Source organism: Oncorhynchus keta, chromosome 30 (genome assembly GCF_023373465.1).
Source record: "Oncorhynchus keta strain PuntledgeMale-10-30-2019 chromosome 30, Oket_V2, whole genome shotgun sequence".
Taxonomy (NCBI): Eukaryota; Metazoa; Chordata; class Actinopteri; order Salmoniformes; family Salmonidae; genus Oncorhynchus; species Oncorhynchus keta.
The window spans coordinates 37,241,147-37,263,993 of NC_068450.1; the positions used below are offsets into that span (position 1 = coordinate 37,241,147).

At 43.7% G+C, this 22,847-nt stretch overlaps 1 pseudogene; it reads right to left on the reverse strand.

Moving 5' to 3' along the window:
- LOC118363493 (E3 ubiquitin-protein ligase RNF38-like) lies at positions 1 to 22,780 on the reverse strand (annotated as a pseudogene).
- Positions 22,781 to 22,847: the final 67 nt, after the last annotated feature.

Below are 22,847 nucleotides of genomic sequence, written 5' to 3' on the forward strand. Positions count from 1 at the left end.
TCAGTGTATCATGTATTTTATTAATTAACCACCACGTAAAGTCTAACATCCAGAACAGACTAATCAATCCAGCACAATCAAACCCAACTGCATCACATCTCATAATTCATTTTTAAAAAACGGTCCAAAAATGTGATAAAAAAAAAAAAAAAAGTTAATATCAAGCCTTTTATTTGGTATACAGATATTCATATATTTATACAGTATATAACACATGTGCCACTGCAAAGTCAGACAAACTAATCATCTTTTAAGGAACAAAAATAAAGATAAAAATAATGAGAAACTTCAGAGGAATACAGTGAAGCGTGTCGTCGTGGTAACAATGACCAACAGGAATGATGAGGTAAACTGCCAGGCAGAGAAACTAAACAAAAAGCAACTAGTTCAGGCTACAGAGAGGCAGCGGAGTGGCATGGGCCCTTAAGTGTCAGCTACATGTGGATACCCAAGTCTAAACACACAAATACATGATCGGAGACTAACTAAAAATACAGTCTCATACACACAAACCCAACGCTGGCACATACCAGCGGACAGGAATCATACGTGTGGACATTGGCTTGTGTGCACACACCCACCCACCCTCCAGCAGGTTCAGCTGAGGGACATCCAGAGCTAGAGAGACACAAGGGGGGGGGGGGGGGCTGGACCAGAGGGAATGGATGTGTGAGGATGAAGAGGACAGAAGGGAAAAAGGGCTAAAGGAGAGATGGAGGGCAGAGTTAGAGGAGGCTGAAACACTTCAAAAAGAGATTGAAAGTGAAGTGAGGGCAGTAGTTACAGGAGGAGGAAAAAGAGATGCAGGGGAGGGATGGGGGGGGGCAGTGCTAAAACTGTTTGACAGTCAGTGGTTGTCTCCCCCTGGTGGTCACTCTGAGTCTCGCTGGACCTCAGAGGCATCAGCCCGACAGATGGGACACGTCCTGTTAGCCTGGAGCAAGAGACAACCAGAGAGGGAGACATAGTCCGTTAACATGCAGGGATGACTTGATCATTACAGGAGAACTTCAGATAAAAATTAATATTATATATATATATTAATTAAGAGGGCGCTTCAGTTGGATCAAGAACTAGGTATGAAGACATAAGATGTTTCACAGTATCTAGAAACGTGTGTTTGCAAACTACACAGAAAGAAACGTTAAAAGCAACATGAAAAAAATAGATATATTTCACCAACCTTGGCTTTATACCTGTTCAGATAACTCTCCAGCTGGAGTGTTACCAACTCAGAAGTAAACCGAACAAAAATATAAAACGCAACATACAACAATTTAAAAAGAGTTAACTAACTTACAGTTCATAAGGAAATTGGAAGAAATTCATTCGGCCCTAATCAAAGTATTTCACATGACTTGGTATACAGATATCTTAAAAAATATATATTTTAAAAAAGGGCCATGATCAGGAGTCCAGTCAGTAACTGGTGCGACCATCGTTTACCTCAGGCAGCGCGATACATCTCCTTCGCATCGAGTTGATTGTGGCCTGTGGAATGTTGTCCAACTCTTCAAATGTTGTGAAAGGTTGCTGGATATTGGCGGGAACACGGTCATACACTTTGATCCAGAGCATGGAAGAGCGGACACCTTTTTCAGCTTCCAGGAACGGTGTACAGATCCTTGCGACACGGGGCCTTGCATTACCGTGCTGAAACATGAGGTGATGGCGGCAGATGAATGGCAACGACAACGGGCCTCAGGATCTCAGCACGGTATCTCTGTGCTTTCAAGTTGCCGTCGATAAAATCCAATTGTGTTTATTCTCCGTAGCTTATGCCTGCCCATAACCCCACTGCCATTATTGGGCACTCATGTTCACAACGTTGACGTCAGCAACCCGCTCTCCCACATGAAAAAAAACAGTCTGCCATCTGCCCAGTACAGTTGAAACCGGGATTCAGCCATGACGAGAACACTTCTCCAGCGTGCCAGTGGCAATCGAAAGTTAGCATTTGACCACTAAAGTCAGGTCAAGAACCTGGTGAAGACCACAAACACACAGATGAGCTTCCCTGAGACAGTTTCTGAGTTTGTGCAGAAATTCTTCAGGTTGTGCAAACCCAGTTGTGTCAGGTGGCTGGTCTCAGACGACCACGCAGGTGAAGAAGCCGGATGTGGAGGTCCTGGGATGGCGTAGATGTGGTCTGCGGTTGCGAGGCCGGGTGGACGTACTGCCAAATTCTCAAAAACGATGTTAGAGGCAGCTTATGGTAGAGAAATTAACATTAAATTATCTGGCAACAGCTCTGGTGGACATTCCTGCAGTCAACACGCCAATTGCACGCTCCATCAAAACTTAGAGACAGCTGTGGCATTGTGTTGTGTGACAAAACAGCACACTTTAGAGCTGACTTTTATTGTCCCCAGCACAAGATGCACCTGTGTAATGGTCATGCTGTTTAATCAGCTTCTTGATATGCCACACGTGACAGGTGGATGGATTATCTTAGCAAAGAAGAAATGGTCACTAACAGGGAGGTAAACAAAACATCTGCTCTAAAATTGGAGAGAAATACGCTTCTTGTGCGTGTGGAACATTTCTGTGATCATTTATTTCAGCTCATGAAACATGGGACCAGCACTTTACATGTTGCGTTTTATATTTTTGTTCAGTGTAGTTGATTGTGCTTCGTGAAATACTAGAGTGAGAGACTCACCCGGAGCCACTTGTCGACACACTTCCCGTGAAACTCATGACTGCAGGGCAGAACTCGCAGTAGCTGACGAGACTCAAAGTCACTCATACACACCACACACCTGCAACAGAACTTCATTACAACATTTCAACAAAACCACCAGCTGTATACTCGTCGAGGAGGATAGCATCCTCGGTTCTGGTAGGTCCAGGGGAAGTACTCACAGCGTCTGTTCTGATTGGTGATTGTTGGGGTTGAACCTATAGGAAGGCAGCTGCTCGATGTCTCCCTTAGTCAGTCCTCGGAGTTTGGCCTCTCCCAGACGCTCGGCCAGGTTGAGAAGAGCCTCGTAGTTCTCCACCTCGCCGTCATCTACGTCCAGCTCCAGGCTGATGGCAGGGCCTGTAGGCTGGACTGGCAGCATAGAGCTGACAGACGGGGAGAAAAACTCACTTACCTACAGACACTGCGCATGCACAGCTCATGTGACAGAGTACAAAAGAGCTTGACTGTATTCGCACAAATACGCTATGCCACAAGAGTCGGCTAATTCCAACCAATAGGGCAGAGTCTCCCGATTGTCTAAGCTACAACACCCATGTTGTAGAGCTAGAGATGAATGGTGACTTACAGGAAGTAAGGCAGGAAACTGGGGTGGTAAGGCGAGGGTGGCAGTGGCTGCTGGGAGCGGTAGCGTCGTCCAGGGATACGCCGTGGCATGAAGTTGGGATACGACTGAAAGGGAGAAATAATTACTGGATTTCATATGACCAACTGAAAAAACATCCAACACAGGACTTTAAAGATAATGATGCAACAATCCCTCTGGTGTTGCATGAAAGGGTTACAAGGTAATGAGCAGAGGCAAGAGACACTCACCACGCCAAAGAACTCCTGTGGCAGAGGCTCATGGGAGAGGAAATGGAGCTGAGTGGAGTGGGGGGGCAGGCCGGGGTGGGCCGCAGGGGGGTAGTGTAGACCCGCCCCTAACGACAAGTGCTCCCCCAACAGCTCCACGTCATTCTCTATCCTCTGTAACGGCTAGGGTAAAAAGAGTGAGAGAGATGTCATTAATGAGCTTCAAATGGCTTGTAATGAATGCTAGACTGAACACACACACGCGCCGCACCCTCCCCCATTTTGTAAAACCCTAGCGCCACTCACCGATCTGGCCTGCTGTGTGGGGTAGGATCCAAACTGTCCGGGCTGGGGGATGTGAGGGGGATGGTGGGACAGGTGGGGAGGGGGCAGGAGAAAGGTGGGGTCACTGGAAAGCAGAGAGGGGAACGGGTAGGGCATGGGCAGATGTTGCACAGAGCACGTCTGCAGAACCTGAGAGAGCGAGAGAGAGCGAAAAATACCATATTACATTATGATTTCATCTCTCCTCTATACAAAGTGTATTGGTTGCAGATATTATAGCAGGTGCGGTGAAATGCTGGTGGGTGTGTTACTAGCTCCTAACAGGGCAGAAAAAATGCTGGTGCTGGTGGGTGTGTTACTAGCTCCTAACAGGGCAGCAAAATGCTAGTGGGTGTGTTACTAGCTCCTAACAGGGCAGCAAAATGCAGGTGGGTGTGTTACTAGCTAACAGGGCAGCAAAATGCTAACAGGGCAGCAAAATGCAGGTGGGTGTGTTACTAGCTCCTAACAGGGCAGCAAAATGCAGGTGGGTGTGTTACTAGCTCCTAACAGGGCAGCAAAATGCAGGGCAGCAAAATGCAGGTGGGTGTGTTACTAGCTCCTAACAGGTCAGTAAAATGCTGGTAACAGGGCAGCAAAATGGTGTGTTACTAGCTCCTAACAGGTCAGTAAAATGCTGGTGGGTGTGTTACTAGCTCCTAACAGGGCAGCAAAATGCTGGTGGGTGTGTTACTAGCTCCTAACAGGGCAGCAAAATGCAGGTGGGTGTGTTACTAGCTCCTAACAGGGCAGCAAAATGCAGGTGGGTGTGTTACTAGCTCCTAACAGGGCAGTATAATGCTGGTGGGTGTGTTACTAGCTCCTAACAGGGCAGTATAATGCTGGTGGGTGTGTTACTAGCTCCTAACAGGGCAGTAGAATGCTGGTGGGTGTGTTACTAGCTCCTAACAGGGCAGCAAAATGCTGATGGGTGTGTTACTAGCTCCTAACAGGGCAGCAAAATGCTCATGGGTGTGTTACTAGCTCCTAACAGGGCAGCAAAATGCTGATGGGTGTGTTACTAGCTCCTAACAGGGCAGCAAAATGCTGATGGGTGTGTTACGAGCTCCTAACAGGTCAGTAAAATGCTGGTGGGTGTGTTACTAGCTCCTAACAGGGCAGCAAAATGCAGGTGGGTGTGTTACTAGCTCCTAACAGGGCAGCAAAATGCTGGTGGGTGTGTTACTAGCTCCTAACAGGGCAGCAAAATGCAGGTGGGTGTGTTACTAGCTCCTAACAGGGCAGCAAAATGCTGATGGGTGTGTTACGAGCTCCTAACAGGTCAGTAAAATGCTGGTGGGTGTGTTACTAGCTCCTAACAGGGCAGCAAAATGCAGGTGGGTGTGTTACTAACAGCATAGCTCCTAACAGGGCAGCAAAATAACAGGGCAGCAAAATGCTGGTGGGTGTGTTACTAGCTCCTAACAGGGCAGCAAAATGCTGGTGGGTGTGTTACTAGCTAACAGGGCAGCAAAATGCTGATGGGTGTGTTAACAGGGCAGGTCAGTAAAATGCTGATGGGTGTGTTACTAGCTCCTAACAGGTCAGCAAAATGCTGGTGGGTGTGTTACTAGCTCCTAACAGGGCAGCAAAAACAGGGCAGCAGAATGCTCCTAACAGGGCAGCAAAATGGTGGGTGTGTTACTAGATCCTAACAGGGCAGCAAAATGCTGGTGGGTGTGTTACTAGCTCCTAACAGGGCAGCAAAATGCTGATGGGTGTGTTACTAGCTCCTAACAGGGCAGTAGAATGCTGGTGGGTGTGTTATGAGCTCCTAACAGGTCAGTAAAATGCTGGTGGGTGTGTTACTAGCTCCTAACAGGGCAGCAAAATGCAGGTGGGTGTGTTACTAGCTCCTAACAGGGCAGCAAATGCAGGTGGGTGTGCTAACAGGGCAGCAAAATGCTGGTGGGTGTGTTACTAGCTCCTAACAGGGCAGCAAAATGCTGGTGGGTGTGTTACTAGCTCCTAACAGGGCAGCAAAATGCTGATGGGTGTGTTACTAGCTCCTAACAGGGCAGTAGAATGCTGGTGGGTGTGTTATGAGCTCCTAACAGGTCAGTAAAATGCTGGTGGGTGTGTTACTAGCTCCTAACAGCTCCTAACCAATCCAAACATGACCAGTAACCCAAATGCAATCTATGACCCAAATGCAATCTATGAGTACATGCACCAGAAATATATACTAGGAATGATACACAGAAGTAGATCTACTACAGTGAGCTGTCTAGAATCCAGGATAAATACAGTGGAGAAACAGTAAAGGAAACAGTCCTGAATAGATACACAAAAGGCTCCAATTATTGACACCCATGACAGAGCTGCATTACCTACACATTGATATGAACACACATACTGATGGAAAACAGGGTGGGAAGGAGGTACAGTGCCTTCAGGAAGTTCACACCCCTTGACCTTTCCCACATCATCACTGGCCTACACACAAAACCCCATCATGTCAAAGTGGAATTTTTTTCACATTATTTTTGTAATTCATAAAAAATGAAAATACAACAAAACTGTCTCGAGTCAATAACTATTCAACCCTTTTGTTTTGGCAAGCTTACATAAAAGGTGATGAGTCAAATTGTGTGTTAAGAATTCACATAAGTTGCATGAACTCGCTGTGTGCAATAGTGTTGAACATTATTTTTGTATTACTACCTCATCTCTGGAACCCGCATACACAGAACATTGTGAGGTCCCTCAGGTTGAGCAGTGAATTTCAAACAGAGATTCAACCACAAAGACCAGGGAGGTTTTCCAATGCCTCGCAAAGGGCACCTATTGGTAAAAAAGAAAGTAGCCATTGAATATCCCTTTGATCACGGTGAAGTTTTTAATTAGACTTCGGATGGTGCTGCAACACACCCAGTCACGACAAAGATACAGGCGTCCTCCCTAACTCAGCTCCCAGAGAGGTAGGAAACCATTCAGCCATTTCACCATGAGGCCAATAGTGATTTTAAAACAGTTAAGAGTTTAATAGCTGTGATAGGAGAAAACGGAGGATGGAACAACATTGTAGTTACTCCACAACACTAACCTCAATGAGTGAAAAGGAAGCCTGTACAGAATACACATATTCCAAAACATGCATTGTTTGCAACAAGACAATAAAGCAGTGGTTCCCAAACGTTTTATAGTCCCGTACCCCTTCAAACATTCACCCTCCAGCTGCGTACCCCCTCCAGCACCAGGGTCAGCACACTCAAATGTTTTTTTTGCCATCATTGTAAGCCTGCCACACACACACACACACACACACAATACATTTATTAAACATAAGAATGAGTGAGTTTGTCACAACCCGGTAACAAAGGGCTCTTATAGGACCAGGGATCTAATAATATAATAATCAATCATTTTGCTCTTTATTTAACCTTCTTACATAAAACCTTATTTGTTCATCAAATTGTTAAGGAGGTTAAGGAGAAGTGTGTGCTTGAAAGGATGCACATAATTCTGCAATGTTGGGTTGTATCCCACAGAGTCCGTGCCTGTATTTAGTTTTCATGCTAGCGAGGGCTGAGAATCCACTCATAGGTACGTGGTTGCAAAGGGCATCAGTGTCTTAAAAGCGCGATTTGCCAAGGCAGGATAGCGCAGCCCTATCCAGAAATCTGGCAGTGGCTTCAATTGAATTTTAATAATTCACAGAAGCGCTTGTTGCAATATCGACGAGGCTCTCTTGTTCAGATATCGATAAGTGGACTGGAGGCAGGGCATGAAAAGGATAACGAATCCAGTTTCTGTGGTCCGTTTCGAGAAAGTACCTGCGTAATTACGCACCCAGCTCACTCAGGTGCTTCGCTATATCACATTTGACATTGTCCGTAAGCTTGAGTTAATTTGCATACAATAATGGAAAGACCTGTGTGTTGTCCTTCTTAATGCAGACAGAAAAGAGCTCCAACTTCTTAACAATTGCCTCAATTTTGTCCCACACGTTGAATATAGTTGTGGAGAGTCCCTGTCAATCCTAGATTCAGATCATTCAGGAGAGAAAAATTATCGTCCTGATAGGCCAGTCGTGTGAAAAAAATCGTCACCATGCAAGTGGTCAGACAAGTAAAACTTGTGGTCGGTATAGGAGGACTTTAACCTCGTCTCTCCATTTTAAAAAGTGTCAATACTTTTCCCCTTGATAACCAACATCTCAGCACCCCCAGCAGCAACTTGCCCAAGCCCCACCCCTGCTTCTCCTTCACCCAAATCCAGACAGCTGATGTTCTGAAAGAGCTGCAAAATCTGGATCCCTACAAATCAACTGGGCTAGACAATCTGGACCCTCTCTTAAAATGATTTTCCGAAATTGTTGCAACCCCTATTACAAGCCTATTTAACCAATTTCGTATCGTCTGAGATCCCCAAAGATTGGAAAGCTGCCGCGGTCATCTCCCTCTTCAAAAAGGGAGAGACACTCTAGACCCAAACTGTTATAGACCGATATCCATCCTGCCCTGCCTTTCTAAAGTCCTCGAAAGCCAAATTAACAAACAGATCACCAAACATTTCAAATCCCACCGTACCTTCTCCGCTATGCAATCTGGTTTCCGAGCGTGTCATGAGGGCACCTCAGCCACGTTCAAGGTCCTAAACGATATCATAACCGCTATAGATAAAAGACAATACTGTGCAGCCGTATTTATTAATTGAACTGGCCAAGGCTTTCGACTCTTAGCAGACTCAATAGCCTTGGTTTCTCTAATGACTGCCTCGCCAGGTTCACCAACTACTTATCAGATAGAGATCAGTGTGTCAAATCGGAAGGCTTGTTGTCCGGACCTCTGGCAATCTATGGGGGTGCCACAGGGTTCAATTCTCGGGCCGACTCTTTTCTCTGTAAACATCAATGATGTCGTTCTTGCTGCTGGTGATTCTCTGATCCACCTATGCAGACGACACCATTCTGTATACATCTGGCTATTCTTTGGACACTGTTAACAAACCTCCAAACGAGCTTCAACACCATACAACACTCCTTCCGTGGCCTCCAACTGCAAGTAAAACTAAATGCATTCTCTTCAACCGATTGCTGCCCGCACCCGCCCGCCCGGCTTCACTATATGGAAGGTTTTGACTCGACTTAGAATATATGGATAACTACAAATACCTAGGTGTCTGGTTAGACTAAACTCTCCTTCCAGACTCACATTAAACATGTTCAATCCAAAATTAAATCTAGAATCGGCTTCCTATTTCGCAACAAAGCATCCTTCAATCATGCTGCCAAACATACCCTTGTAGAACTGACTATCCTACCGATCTTTGACTTCGGCATTGTCATTTACAAAATAGCCTCCAACACTCTACTAAGGCAAATTGGATGCAGTCTATCACAGTGCCACCCATTTTGTCGCCAAAGCCCCATATACTACCCACCACTGTGACCTGTATGCTCTCGTTGGCTGGCCCTCAATACATATTTGTCGCCAAACCCACTGGCTTCAGGTCATCTATAAGTCTTTGCTAGGTAAAGCCCCGCCTTCTCATCTCACCATAGCAACACCCACCCTTGGCACGTGCTCCAGCAGGTTTATTTCACTGGTCATCCCCAAAGCCAACACTTCCTTTGGTTGCTTTTCCTTCCAGTTCTCTGCTGCCAATGACTGGAACGAATTGCAGAAAAAAAAGAAAAAAAATCTGAAGCTTGAGTCTTATATCTCCCTCTCTAACTTTAAAGCATCAGCTGTCAGAGGAGCTTACCGATCACTGTACCTGTACACGGCCAATCTATAAATAGAACACCCAACTACCTCCTCCCCATATTATTACTTACCTTCTTGCACCCCAGTATCTCTACTTGCACATCTATCACTCCAGTATTAATGATAAATTGTAATTATTTCACCTCTATGGCCTATTTATTGCCTTACCTCCCTAACCTTATTACATTTGCACACACTGTACATAGATTTTTCTATTGTGTTATGTTTGTGTGTAACTGTGTTCTTGTCGTCGCACTGCTTTGCTTTATCTTGGCCCGGTCGCAGTTGTAAATGAGAACTTGTTCTCAACTTGCTTACCTGGTTAAATAAAAAATATATATAAAATAAAACCAGTGCACTTCTGTACGCTGTAAAAGCGTTCCATGGTCGCTGCCCATATCATTGCATGGTGCAGAAGATTCACGAGAGTTCAGGGGCCTTGCTTTAACAAAGTCCTCGTCAGTGGATGCTGCAATGTACCCAAGTGGCCTTGGGAGCAGCTGCTTGCACGCGCGTTACCACTCCACTAGGTCTTCCCGTCATGGCTTTTGCGCCATCAGTACAGATACAAACACATCTTGACCAACAAAGTGCATTTAATGTCACAAAGCTGTCCAGTAGAAATATCATATATATCATGTTATCCAGGTTTCCAGTGGTTTGCAGAAGAGGTCTTCTTCCTTAATTGATCCGCCATAAATGTAACAGACATACCAGGAGCTGTGCCAGGCCCACCACGTCTGTTGACTAATCCAGCTGTAACGTATACAATTCACTGGCTTATATGCGAAGCAGTAATTGTTTCAAAAACATCTCCTGCCATGTCACTGATGGGTCAGGAAACAGTGTTGTTTGATGAAGACATTGTCTGTATAGTTTTGGCCTTTACCCCCAGCATTGTCCCAGCAGCAAGAATTAAGTCCTCCATAACAGTATTTGGCTTGCCTGTCGTAGCCAATTGGTAGCTCACCATATAAGACGTTTCTAGCCCCTTCACATTAATGGTATCTGTTGCTTTTATTACATGTTTTACTACACAAAAGTAGTCTTTATTCTCACCCAAACTCATGTGGCTTATTTTTTAAATTTTTAATTGTTATGTTTTGTTTCTAAATGTCTGTGCAAGAGTGAAGGTTTCCCATGAGAGTAACGATTAATGTGATTGGATGTTAATTATTTGACATGGCATTATTTTGCTTAACACTAGATGGTTAAAAAAAATATTTGGCAGTGAAACGAGGCTACTCAGGCAAAAGAAAAAACCTCACCCATTGGAAAACATAAATGTACTGTTTGAAAATGTGAAGATTTAAAAAAAAAAAAAAAAAATTTTTTAATATGAATCATATTTTTATTTGGCGTACCCCCGATGGCATTGCACGTACCTTAGTTTGGGAATAGTTTCACTAAAGTAACAGCAAAACAATGTGGCAAAGCTAATCACTTTTTGTCCTGAATACAAAGTGTTATGTTTGGGGCAAATCCAATTCAAGACATTACAGAGTACCACTCTCCATATTTTCAAGCAAAGTAGTGGCTGCATCATGTTATGGGTATGCTTGTAATCATTAAGGAGTGATGAGTTTTCCAGGATTAAAAAAAACCCAGAAAGAGTTAAACACAGGCAAAAATCCTAGAGGAAAACCTGCTTCAGTCTGCTTTCCACCAGACACTGGGATATTAATTGTATTGTTCTGTTAAAAAGGTCAAGGCCAAATCTACACTGGAGTTGCTTACCAAGAAGACAATGTTTGAGTGGTAGAGTTCATTTTGACATAAATCTACTTGAAAACCCCTGTCAAAATCTGAAAATTGTCTAGTAATGATCAACAACCATTTTGACAGAGCTTAAAGAATAATGGGCAAATATTGCACAATCCAGGTATGGAAAGCTCTTAGACTCACCCAGAAAAACTCAAAGCAGTGATTTCTGCCAAAGGTGCTTCTACAAAGTATTGGCTCGGGTGTGAATACTTATGCAAATTAGATATTTATGCATTTTCAATACAATAATATTTCTAAAAACATGTTTTCACTTTGTTATTATGGGGTAGTGTGTGTAGATGGGTGAATTATTTTGTATTAATCAATTTTGCAATCGGGCTGTAACAACAAAATGTGGAATAAATCAAGGGGTATAAATACTTTCTGAAGGCACTGTACATGAAGTAGGCATACGATCAGTGTCAAGAGTATCAAAGAGATACAAGTCAGACAGTCAGGCTAGTTGAACTCACAGATGGAGGGACACTGCAGACAGGGTAGTGCTGCCCACTAAAGACCACCGAGCATGCTGGGAGCTGCTGGGGGGCCGAGTGGGAGGGCAGGCCGGGGGGGCCGCCAGGGGGAGAGACTGGGTACGACACCTGAGCAGAAGTCAAAGATCAGAGTTCAAACAACCACACTACCTGAACTCCCACGTAGAAGGATTAAGGATTACCCTAATCAAATTCAATAATGCTCTATTGACAACTGTAAAAAGCAGCTTCCTGTTTCCTCACTGACCTGGTCATGGAGGTCCAGCACCATACTGCTCTGCTGCTGAGGGGGGTGAGGCTGGGGGTGAGGGTGCATCAGCCTGGGGGACAGGTTAGCAGGGTGGTGGAGGGGGCGAGGGGACAGGTTGGGGGGTGGTAGGGGCGTTCCTCAGGCTGGTTATAGGGGTAACTCTGAGGGGGGACGGGGTGGCGGTAGTTCTCATCCTGAAGTCCTGCTGAGAGGCTGTGGTGGGGGTGATGGTGCGGGTTGTGGTAATGGTGGTGGTAGTGGTGGTGATGAGGGTGAGGGTGGGGGGGGTGGTGGTGGGGGAGACGGTCACGGCGGCCTCGCTGGCGTCTCATTGGAGGACTGGGGGAGGGGAATTCAGATGTCAGTCTCTTTCTACCAAACATCCTCATCACAACAGATAATGTCCCGAGGAAAAATTACTCTACAATGATGCTGAACCAATTTTAACACACACACACTTACCTGCGGCGGTTGCGGACAGGAGTGTGGCATCGCTCTGGCATGTAGTGTGGGTGTGGTCTGCGACTGGGTGGGGGTGGGGCCCAGGTAGTGGGGGTGTGGGGTAGCTCCCAGGGGCGAATGGGAGAAGATGGGGTGGGGGGAGGGGCAGAGCTGAGATCTATCATAGACTGCTGGGAAAGACGCTGTCGCTTAGGGCTAGGACTGTCCTCCATCTACAGAGAGAGAGAGAGAGGGGGGATACTTTTTTTTTTAAGTAGAACCGACAGAACTACTTTGCCGATATTTAAACAGAATTATACATCAAAAACACCAAATTCACAATTTTATGAACAAAACGCAAATTCATAAGGTTTAAAAAATAGCATTTTTAGCGAAATAGGACCTGACGCAGAGTAGGGTACTGTTGGCAGAATAGATGGATGCAGTTTAATATAAATTCACCATTACATTTCTTGGTAGTCCAACAAAGATTGCTCTGGTCATAAATCACAGCTGGTACATTGTTTGCTGCTTACAGCCATTCATACAGATACACAGTTTCAGGTAAATCAATATTTGACAACAAAAAAAACAAGACAAAATGAAGGCCAATACAATCAAACGAGGGCATCACAAGTCTATCATAACGTGGCTAATAGGCTAGCTTATCTATTCATGTTGCCATTTATTTAGTAAGCTAAAAGCACAGAGGCAAGCAAGCTAACTGTTGGAAGGATGTCAAGTCACCAATGAGTGGGTGAGTGGCCAACTTCCCCCATATACATTTTTCAATGGCTGCAGCTAAAGATATTGGTGTCATTTGGTTAGCTAGCAAGAAATGTGAATCATTTGGCTGTTTAGCTAGGCTGAACTTAAAAACGACGTATCCATAGTTCGCATATCTCTCGATTGTAAAATGTATTTGGCATCGATCAAACGGGCTGGAAAGTTCCCATTGACTTGTCAAAACCTGGGTTGGGACAGGCATGCATTGGCAGGCAGGCTACCACTATTCCCCATCATTTATCAGTGCAATTTTGACAGCCAAATACAAGCTGAGAAGGTTTGAGTGGGTTTGTCCACTGTTAGCGTTAGATTTAACCTCATCTTGTTCTGGCTAACAGTTGTTGATCTAATAGTCAAAGGGAGGAGATCCCTTCCTGTTCATGGTTTGATCAATAGGACTGTATATTTCCCAAATGGAAGACGACTCTGTGGTATTTACATACAGTACCAGTCAAAAGCGGACACCTACTCATTCAAGGGTTTCTTTATTTTTTACTATTTTCTACATTGTAGAATAATAGTGAAGACATCAAAACTATATGGAATCATGTAGTAAGCAAAAGAAAGTGTTAAAACAAAATATATTTTATGTTTGTGGTTCATCAAAGTAGCCACCCTTTGCCTTTGACAGCTTTGCATTACCTCAACCAGCTTCACCTGGAATGCTTTGAGAACATATGCTGAGCACTTGTTGGCTGCTTTTCCTTCACTCTGCGGTCCAACTCATCCCAAACCATCTCAATTGGGTTGAGGTTGGGTGACTGCGAAGGCCAGGTCATCTGATTGAGCACTCAATCACTCTCCTTGGTCAAATAGCCCTTACAGTCTGGAGGTGTGTTTTGAGTCATTGTCCTGTTAAAAAGAACAAAGTCCCACTAAGTGCAAACCAGATGGGATGGCGTATCGCTGCAGAATGCTGTGGTAGCCATACTGGTTAAGTATGCCATGAATTCTAAATAAATCATGACAGTGTTACCAGCAAAGCACCCCCCCACCACCTCCATGCTTCAAAGTGGGAACCACACATGCGGAGATCATACATTCGTTCACCTCTGCGTCTCACAAAGACACAGCGGTTGTAACCAAAAACCTCCAATTTTGACTCATCAGACCAAGGACAGATGCCCAACAGTCTAATGTCCATCGCTCGTGTTTCTTGGTCCAAGCAAGTCTCTTCTTATTGTTGTCCTTTAGTAGTGGTTTCTTTGCAGCATTTAACCATGAAGGCCTGTTTCACACAGTCACCCCTGAACAATTGATGTTGAGATGTGTGTTACTTGAATTATGAAGCATTTATTTGGCCTGCAATTTCTGAAGCTGGTAACTAAATTAACTTATCCTCTACAGCAGAGGTAACTCTGGGTCTTCCTTTCCTGTAGCGGTCCTCATGAGAGCCAGTTTCATCATAGCGCTTGATGTTTTTTGCAACTGCAGTGGAAGAAACTTTCAAAGTTCTTGAAATGTTCCGTATTGACTGACCTTCATGTGTTAAAGTAATGATGGACTGTCATTTCTATTTGCTTATTTGAGCTGTTCTTGCCATAATATGGACTTTGTATTTTATCAAATAGGGCTATCTTCTTTATACCACCCCTACCTGGTAAAAACACAACAACTTGGCTCAAACGCATTAAGGAAATAAATTCCTGAAATTAACAAGGCACACCTGTTAATTGAAATGCATTCCAGGTGACTACCTCATTAAGCTGGTTGACAGAACACCAAGAGTGTGCAAAGCTATCAAGGCAAAGGGTGGAGACTGAAGAATCTGAAATATATTTAGATTTGTTTAACACTTTTTTGCTTACTACATGATTCCATGTGTTATTTCATAGTTTTGATGTCTTCACTATTATTCTTAAACTTGAATGAGTAGGCGCGACCAAACTTTCGACTGGTACTGTATGTGCAGAAATCCAGTCATGTGTATTTTGTGGCTTTTGGCAAATGCTTTCTAATGATCTAAAGTCGTGCTGTTGCTACTGCCTGTAAACAGTCTAGTTCAAAGTGAGTGATGGCAGTCCCTTGTGGCAAATGGCTTATTTGCATATAGGCCTACTGTAGCTCTGATTGGCTATGATGCTACAATCTGTGTAGCCTGGATAAGACTGCCATTTTTATTTGGTGTTATTTACTGCACTGTCTTAATTGTCCAAACGCACAGCCACTTTCCCACTCTATATTGCTATAAAATTGTAAACACAAATGCCTTACTCTACATCATTCTATGAAAGTTTGACACAGTGAAAATGACCATATCTATGTGCCCGCTAGACAGAACATGTTCTAAAAAAATTTAAAAGCATCATATTTTTATAAGATTTCATGCTGCTAAAACACTGTCAGTTCCACTTTAACAACATGCTACAGCATTCCAGCTGTCCTGGTACTAGGTGTAATAGGGAAAGGGAAATATACTCACCTTGTCCCGCTCATCACTGCAGACGTTATCAGGGTGGAAGTGAAGGACACCTATAGGCCAGAGAGAGAATAACAGGAGGGTCAAACCAGGCAGTAGGCTATACAAAGACTCAAACAGACCTGGACAGGCCTGGTTAACATATACAGCAGCAGTCATGCTCCTTTTAACCCTCTCTGCGATTACCATCCGTAGAGAAAGTAGCAGCCCAAATTATATTTTAACTTTGAGGGAACATATACACACTTGGTATATTTGGATAAAGTCTGCTCAGTCTAGGTCTGAATGTGTCTTTGAATGGCCTGGTTTAAAAATCAGACAATGTTCTGTCTTCCACTGACAAGAGGGAGAACCATGCTCTCGACAACGTAACAATCTCTCCGATCTCACGTTTAAAACTACCCCCTCTGCTGCCTCACAGACACACTACAATATTACACAGACACACTCCAATCTTTCACAGGCAGATGCCCTTGAACTGTGCTGACGGAGTTTCCTGAAAACCAACCCCCCCCCCCCCAACTAGCCCCCCTCAGTCTCTTCAGAAGAAAAAAAAACAGATCGGAGCGCGCTCCTCTCCCAGCGCTCCTCTCCTTGCGACGCCACAGCTCTATGAAGTCGGGGGAGACTGACAGCTCAAAGACGCGCAGCCAGTGGCAGCAGAACAGAAAAGAGCAGCCAGGCGACTGGCGCTCAGCTCCGACAGGGAGGGACACAGAGATCCAGACACTGAGCCGTGTGATGTGCCACAGGGGAAGGATTGGGCCGGGTTGGGTGACGTTTGCCAGGTTATATAGGCCTTCGTCCTAGTATCTGGGCCTCGGTACAGAAAGGGCACTTATTTGAGCCAGTGGCAGCATGATTCGTACAACCCTGGCTCCGGGATTGAGCCACAAGGCCAAAACATGCAGTCAGTCTGTTCGAGCTCAGACCAAGGGAGAGAAACAGTGGTGAAATTAAGTCCCATATTCAGCACCTCCAAATCCAGTAGACACATTCCCCTGAAAGTAATGTTAAGAGGCGTGACATGCCAAGAGCTCTGCTCACAGCACACTAAACCAAATACGCTGTAACCCCCCCACACACAGTATTCAAGAGACATCTGCTTAGAGCAGGGAGGAGGATCAAACAGCTGGGAGATACAGAATTTCAGTCAAACCCATAAATCCCTCTTTGTAGTGCGTCAGTGTGTGTTGGCAAGTGAGCCTAATGTGTGTAGGTTTGTGAGCCGCACAAGTGTGGAGCCAGGTGTGTCTGTGTGTGCACATATTCCTCTGTGTGGGTTATTTATTAGGTCCGGATGGCGGGCAGAGCTATTACAAAAGCTCTTCATTAAAAGCTTGCATTCATTCATATGCCTTTCTGCCTCGAGGTAATCCAGTCTGTTCTAATGGTATGTTTCCTCAGAGCAAAGTTTTCATAATCTCCGGCTGTCGGCTGAACAGCCGATAACAGACTCATTGTCAGCCAGCTACTTTTTCCACTTCATAAATTAACTGGGCTTCTTTCCATTTAAAAAGTTTCATTTCGCTAGTCAGAGAAGTCTGTATAGCCTTCTCCCGCTAGAATGAACGATACGCAACTTCTATGGATGAACGATAGGACGGCGCCTGTCAATCACAAAGTCGAGCGATGACAGGGAACCACTGCTGTTTTTGTCAGTCTGCTGTCTGTCCCGACTCTCGGCACCCGTGTTATTTTTGTGCGCTGGACTTGGCTGCAGTCAAATGTATTATTTTTCATGGAGGGAGCGCATGATGCTTCATCTCCTGTGAGAGTGAATTTACACATGCCACATCAGTGATAATAATAGAGTTGAAATCCACATTGAGGCACATTCATTTAATTTCTTTGCATGTTTCATAGGCCTACGGCCAGCCACAAAGTCAGGGCGCCTAGGCTATTTACGGTTATTTGAGCAAACAGTTTACATTTCAAGAGTTTTTTTTAAAAAGGTGTAGAACTGACTGAATAAAGTCAACCTCCTATATCCCATTACTAATCTTAAATCCAGTGATGCTGGCGATATCGTGCCGGGGGCGGCACAGGGCACCTGCACAAAAAAAAATAGTATAATAAGTCGGAATAGTGACATTTGCGCAATCTGTTTTCTATCGCTCATTTGCACGTCATGTTAATTATGTCACCGTAATGGACTGTGGTTCAATTAACCAATGGCCGATTTCAAGTTTTCATAACAATCAGAAATCTGTATTTTTGGGCGCCGATTTTGCAGATTAAAGAAAACAAAATGTTATACCTTTATTTAACTAGGCAAGTCAGTTAAGAACACATTCTTATTTTCAATGACGGCCAAGGAACGGTGGGTTAACTGCCTTGTTCATTGGCAGAACGACAGATTTTCACCTTGTCAGCTCGGGGGATGCAATCTTGCAACCTTACAGTTAACTTGTTCAACGCTCTAACCACCTGCCTCTCGTTGCACTCCACAAATGCAGTAGAAGCTAAGGTAGGTTGCTAGCTAGCATAAAACTTAACTTATAAAAAACAATCATTATCACTAGTTAACTACACAAGGTGAATGCACCAATTTGTAAGTCGCTCTGGATAAGAGCGTCTGCTAAATGACTTAAATGTAAATGTAAATATTACTCGTTTATCTAGCGTGTCCTGCATTGCATATAATCGATGCAACGCTGGGGGATGATTTAACAAAAGCGCATTTGCGAAAAAAAGCACAAATGTTGGACGGCTGTACCTAACCATAAACACCAATGCCTTTCTTAAAATCAATACACAGAAGTATATATATGTTTAACCTGCATATTTGGCTAAAAAGAAATCCAGGTTAGCAGGCAATATTAAGCAGGTGAAATTGTGTCACTTTTCCTGCTTTCATTGCACGCAGAGTCAGGGTATATGCAACAGTTTGGGCAGCCTGGCTCACTGCGAACAAATTAGCCAGAATTTTATGTAATCATGACATAACATTGAAGGTTGTGCAATGTAAAAAATAATATTTAGACTTAGGGATGCCATCCGTTAGATAAAATACCGAATGGTTCCGTATTTCACTGAAATAATAAATGTTTTGTTTTCAAAATGATAGTTTCCGGATTCGACCATATTAATGACCAGAGGCTCGTATTTCTGTGTGTTATGTTATAATTAAGTCTATGATTTGATAGAGCAGTCTGACTGAGCGATGGGAGGCAGCAGCAGGCTCGTAAGCATTCATTCAAACAGAACTTTTGTGCGTTTTGCCAGCAGCTCTTAGCAAGCACAGCGCTGTTTATGACTTCAAGCCTATCAGCCTAATGGCTGGTGTAACCGATGTGAAATGGCTAGCTAGTTAGCGGTGTGCGCGCTAATAGCGTTTCAAAAGTCACTCGCTCTGAGACTTGGAGTAGTTACTCCCCTTGCTCTGCAAGGGCCGCGGCTTTTGTGGAGCGATGGGTAACGCTGCTTCGAGTGTGGCTGTTGTCAATGTGTTCCTGGTTCGAGCCCAGGTAGGGACGAGGAGGGGGACAGAAGCTATTCTGTTACACTGGCAATACTATAGTGCCTATAAGAACATCCAATAGTCAAAGGTATATGAAATACAAATGGTACAGAGAGAAATACTCCTATAAATACTATATTAACTACAACCTAAAACCTCCTACCTTGGAATATTGAAGTCCTGAGCAAGGAACTCAAATATTAGCTTTTTTTACATGGCACATATTGCACTTTTACTTCTCCAACACTTTGTTTTTGCATTATTTAAACCAAATTGAACATGTTTCATTATTTATATGAGGCTAAATGGATTTTTATTGATGTATTATATTAAGTTCAAATAAGTATCGTTTTAATTGTCATTATTACAAATGTAAAAAAAAAAAAAAAAAAAAAAAAAAAAGTGGTCCTCCGATAATCGGTATCGGCGTTGAAAAATCATAATCGGTCGACCTCTAGTACTAACGCAATTAGTTGTGCAATTTAGTTTGTGTGTTTCTTGTTTGAAGTACAATATAATGTATGCACTCACTACTGAGTCTCTGGATAAGAGTCTGCTAAATGACTAAAATGTAAATTAGAACGTACCAGAGCCAACCAAAATAGAGCTTGTTCTAAAAAAAAAAAAATGTAATGACGTGCGTCCTCTCTAATGCCCAGGAAGCTCCGGTTCAAAACACCCATTAGACAGCTTTGCAAGCGTAATGTCAAAACACTTTCGTTACTCACAAAATAAGGAGTTTCAAAGAAACCATCTTCATTTAGTCCCGTCACAGCCAATATATACATCCCAAAAATGTCTAAATATCTATTTTACAAGCAACCCAAAAATTGCCTCTTCAATGTATTGAGCTGATACTGTATATGCAGTAATCTATTCTACTGTATTTTAGTCAATGCCACTCCGACATTGCTCATCCTAATATTTGAATATTGCTTAAATTATTTTACTTTTAGATGTCAATCAAATCAAATGTATTTATACAGCCCTTCTTACATCAGTTGATATCTCAAAGTGCTGTACAGAAACCCAGCCTAAAACTCCAAACAGCAATCAATGCAGATGTAGAAGCACGGTGGCTTGGAAAAACTCCCTAGAAAGGCCAAAACCTAGGAAGATACCAGGCTATGAGGGGTGGCCAGTCCTCTTCTGGCTGTACGTCGACAGATGTGTGTATTGTTAGATATGTTAGCATTGTTGGGGCTAGAAACAATCATTTCGCTACACCCACAAGAACATATGCTAAATATGTGTATGTGATCATTATAATTGTATTTGAGAGGTTGTTGACATCTGACCTGTGTGTGACAGAAATTAGTGATTCATGCATTGGAGGTGTGGAATATTTTTTTTAATTCTCCAGTTGCTTGGAAAATGGTCAATTTTTGGAAGTCCATACTGCCTGTAACATGGGTGTAAATAAAGAGTTGCACAGCAAAACTGCATATTTTGTGAGTAACAAAATTACTTTACATAATTGCAGAGCTGTCTAATGAGAGTTTGAATAGGAACTTCCTGGGTTTTAAAAAGAATACGTTGACATCTCGAACGCAAGTGGAACCCACAAAACACTACTGGGTAACTAACACAGATTGAATTCCCTGTATATAAAACAACAAAATTGCTAAGCGCAAATAATGAGCGTCTATTCTTGAAATCAATTTGGGCTATCAATTCAAAAACATACCCCCACGTGCTAATTTACCATGTCCAAAACTGTCTCATTCAGCTCCCATTTGTCCAAAGCTCCCATAAAAATGCTCTTTGGAGGCAGTATGAGTCATCTTTCAATAATTGAAAAATATGAATGTTTGGAAATGTAGGCAATTTATTGATCAAACAGGCAGTTCAGGCCTTTCACAAAAGCAGTGAGGATGCTACTAACAGTTTCTGTCCATACCCCTCAGTCACCTGACTACAGACAACACTGGATGGATGAGAAAATATTTTCAGACAAACAGCTAGAACCCTGCACTGAAGATGCATGTTATACAGCTAAGAGGAACACTACACTGTTTACATGTCAAGCCTGACACCTGCTAAATTGCATGGTACACTCATCCATGCACGAGGTGTGATGTATCAAGATTAGTAGGGAAAGGGGAGGGAGCCGTTGAAGCTTACCAGTGCCGGGGTGTCTGTGTGCTCCATGCGAAGTGTGGCGTTGCGCCCCGCTAGACAGGTAGTTCCCCTGGGTGTGCTGGTTCTCTGTATAGCTGCGCGCTGTGTGCGGAGCCCAGCCGGTGTTGGTCTGTTGCGGGTAGTTCACCCCGATCCCCCCGCTGGCATTCATGTTCCCGTTGTTGATTGCGTTATTGCCGTTGCCACTACCGTTCATTCCATAGTGAAAAAAACCTGACCGTGACCGCGACCGAGTCCTCGGGGGGTCCATGGCTGAAGGGGGCGGTGGTAGGTGGACGTAATGGAAGTATCTGGGCGAGATGGAGGTTTGCCGTAGCCTACTTCCCTCGCCTTGCTATCTTCCTTCGCACGAAACGCTCGGTTTGGGGCGTAGGTACAACTGGAAGCAGCGGGTATTCGAGCCGTCCTCTCTACGGTCGTTCGTGCAGTCTCTTGGTCTGTGTTGCGCGTCACCGTCAGTCAAAAACGTTCCAAATATGGATTTATTATTTTACCCCTATAGGAGGTCAATTTGGTATATTAGTTTGTTCGGTCAGAGCAATGCACATAATGAAAACATCCAAAACAATCCAGATAGGTACATAACACAAATATTTAGTGTATGTATCTGGGCTGTACCCGTTTCGGTTTTTCTATTGTCTCATATGAAGCTTGCCTGCCTACTACTGGCTTTCTAGCTACTTGTCAGTGAGAAATGACACAAGCTCGCCAGTTACACATTCAGTTACACTATTTGATGGTTGGATAATGTTAACGCACAACTTATATTAAAGTAAATAATATTACTACAACTGTAGCTACCTAGCCAGCCAACGAACTTAGGTTGTTGATATTTAATGTTAGCATAGGCTAGTTAACGTTAGCTAATAAACCACAGCTCAGAAATGCAGTTTGTTAACGTTACATACATTTGTAATATTCCCAATTTCCCACATTCCAATTGGTAACCCTCCACAAATTCTATATGGCAAACTAGCTACGTTTTTTTGCTACTAAATTGTTAGCTCAACCCGTCGTTGTCTACGTTAGCGAGCTTATTGCTAACAGGAAAGCTAACGAGCTAGAAAAACAATATAACTAGCTAGCGGCCGAGATGCGTTGCTAGAATTTCTGCTCATTGTTGGCAACCATGCTGCTAACCTTTTCAGGCGGTGTTGGTTGATCCCAGATAGAAGCGGCCGAATGCCTTGTCTGATCTTCAGAGAATGTTGGTCTTCGTCTGATTTAAATCCCCACCACGCATTGTACAATCACTGTTGAAGCTGGTGATGTTTTCTCTGTAGATGTCAGTGTGGAGCGTAAGTGGATATCAATCAATGGGGATGTTAGCATCTCTGGTCAGACCACTCTAATCGAGCACAGAAATATCTGAAGACGCATTTCTTGCGATGTGCAAAAATCATCAGACTCCGCGAGTACATTTATTTGAGTATTTGTTCGATATAAAACGAGTGGTGTCTCTTCAAGCCATATTATTGATTATCCCGAAAACAAACAATCGATCACTGCGTCGATTAACTATGTCTGGTAAGCGAGGGGGAGGAACCAACCAAA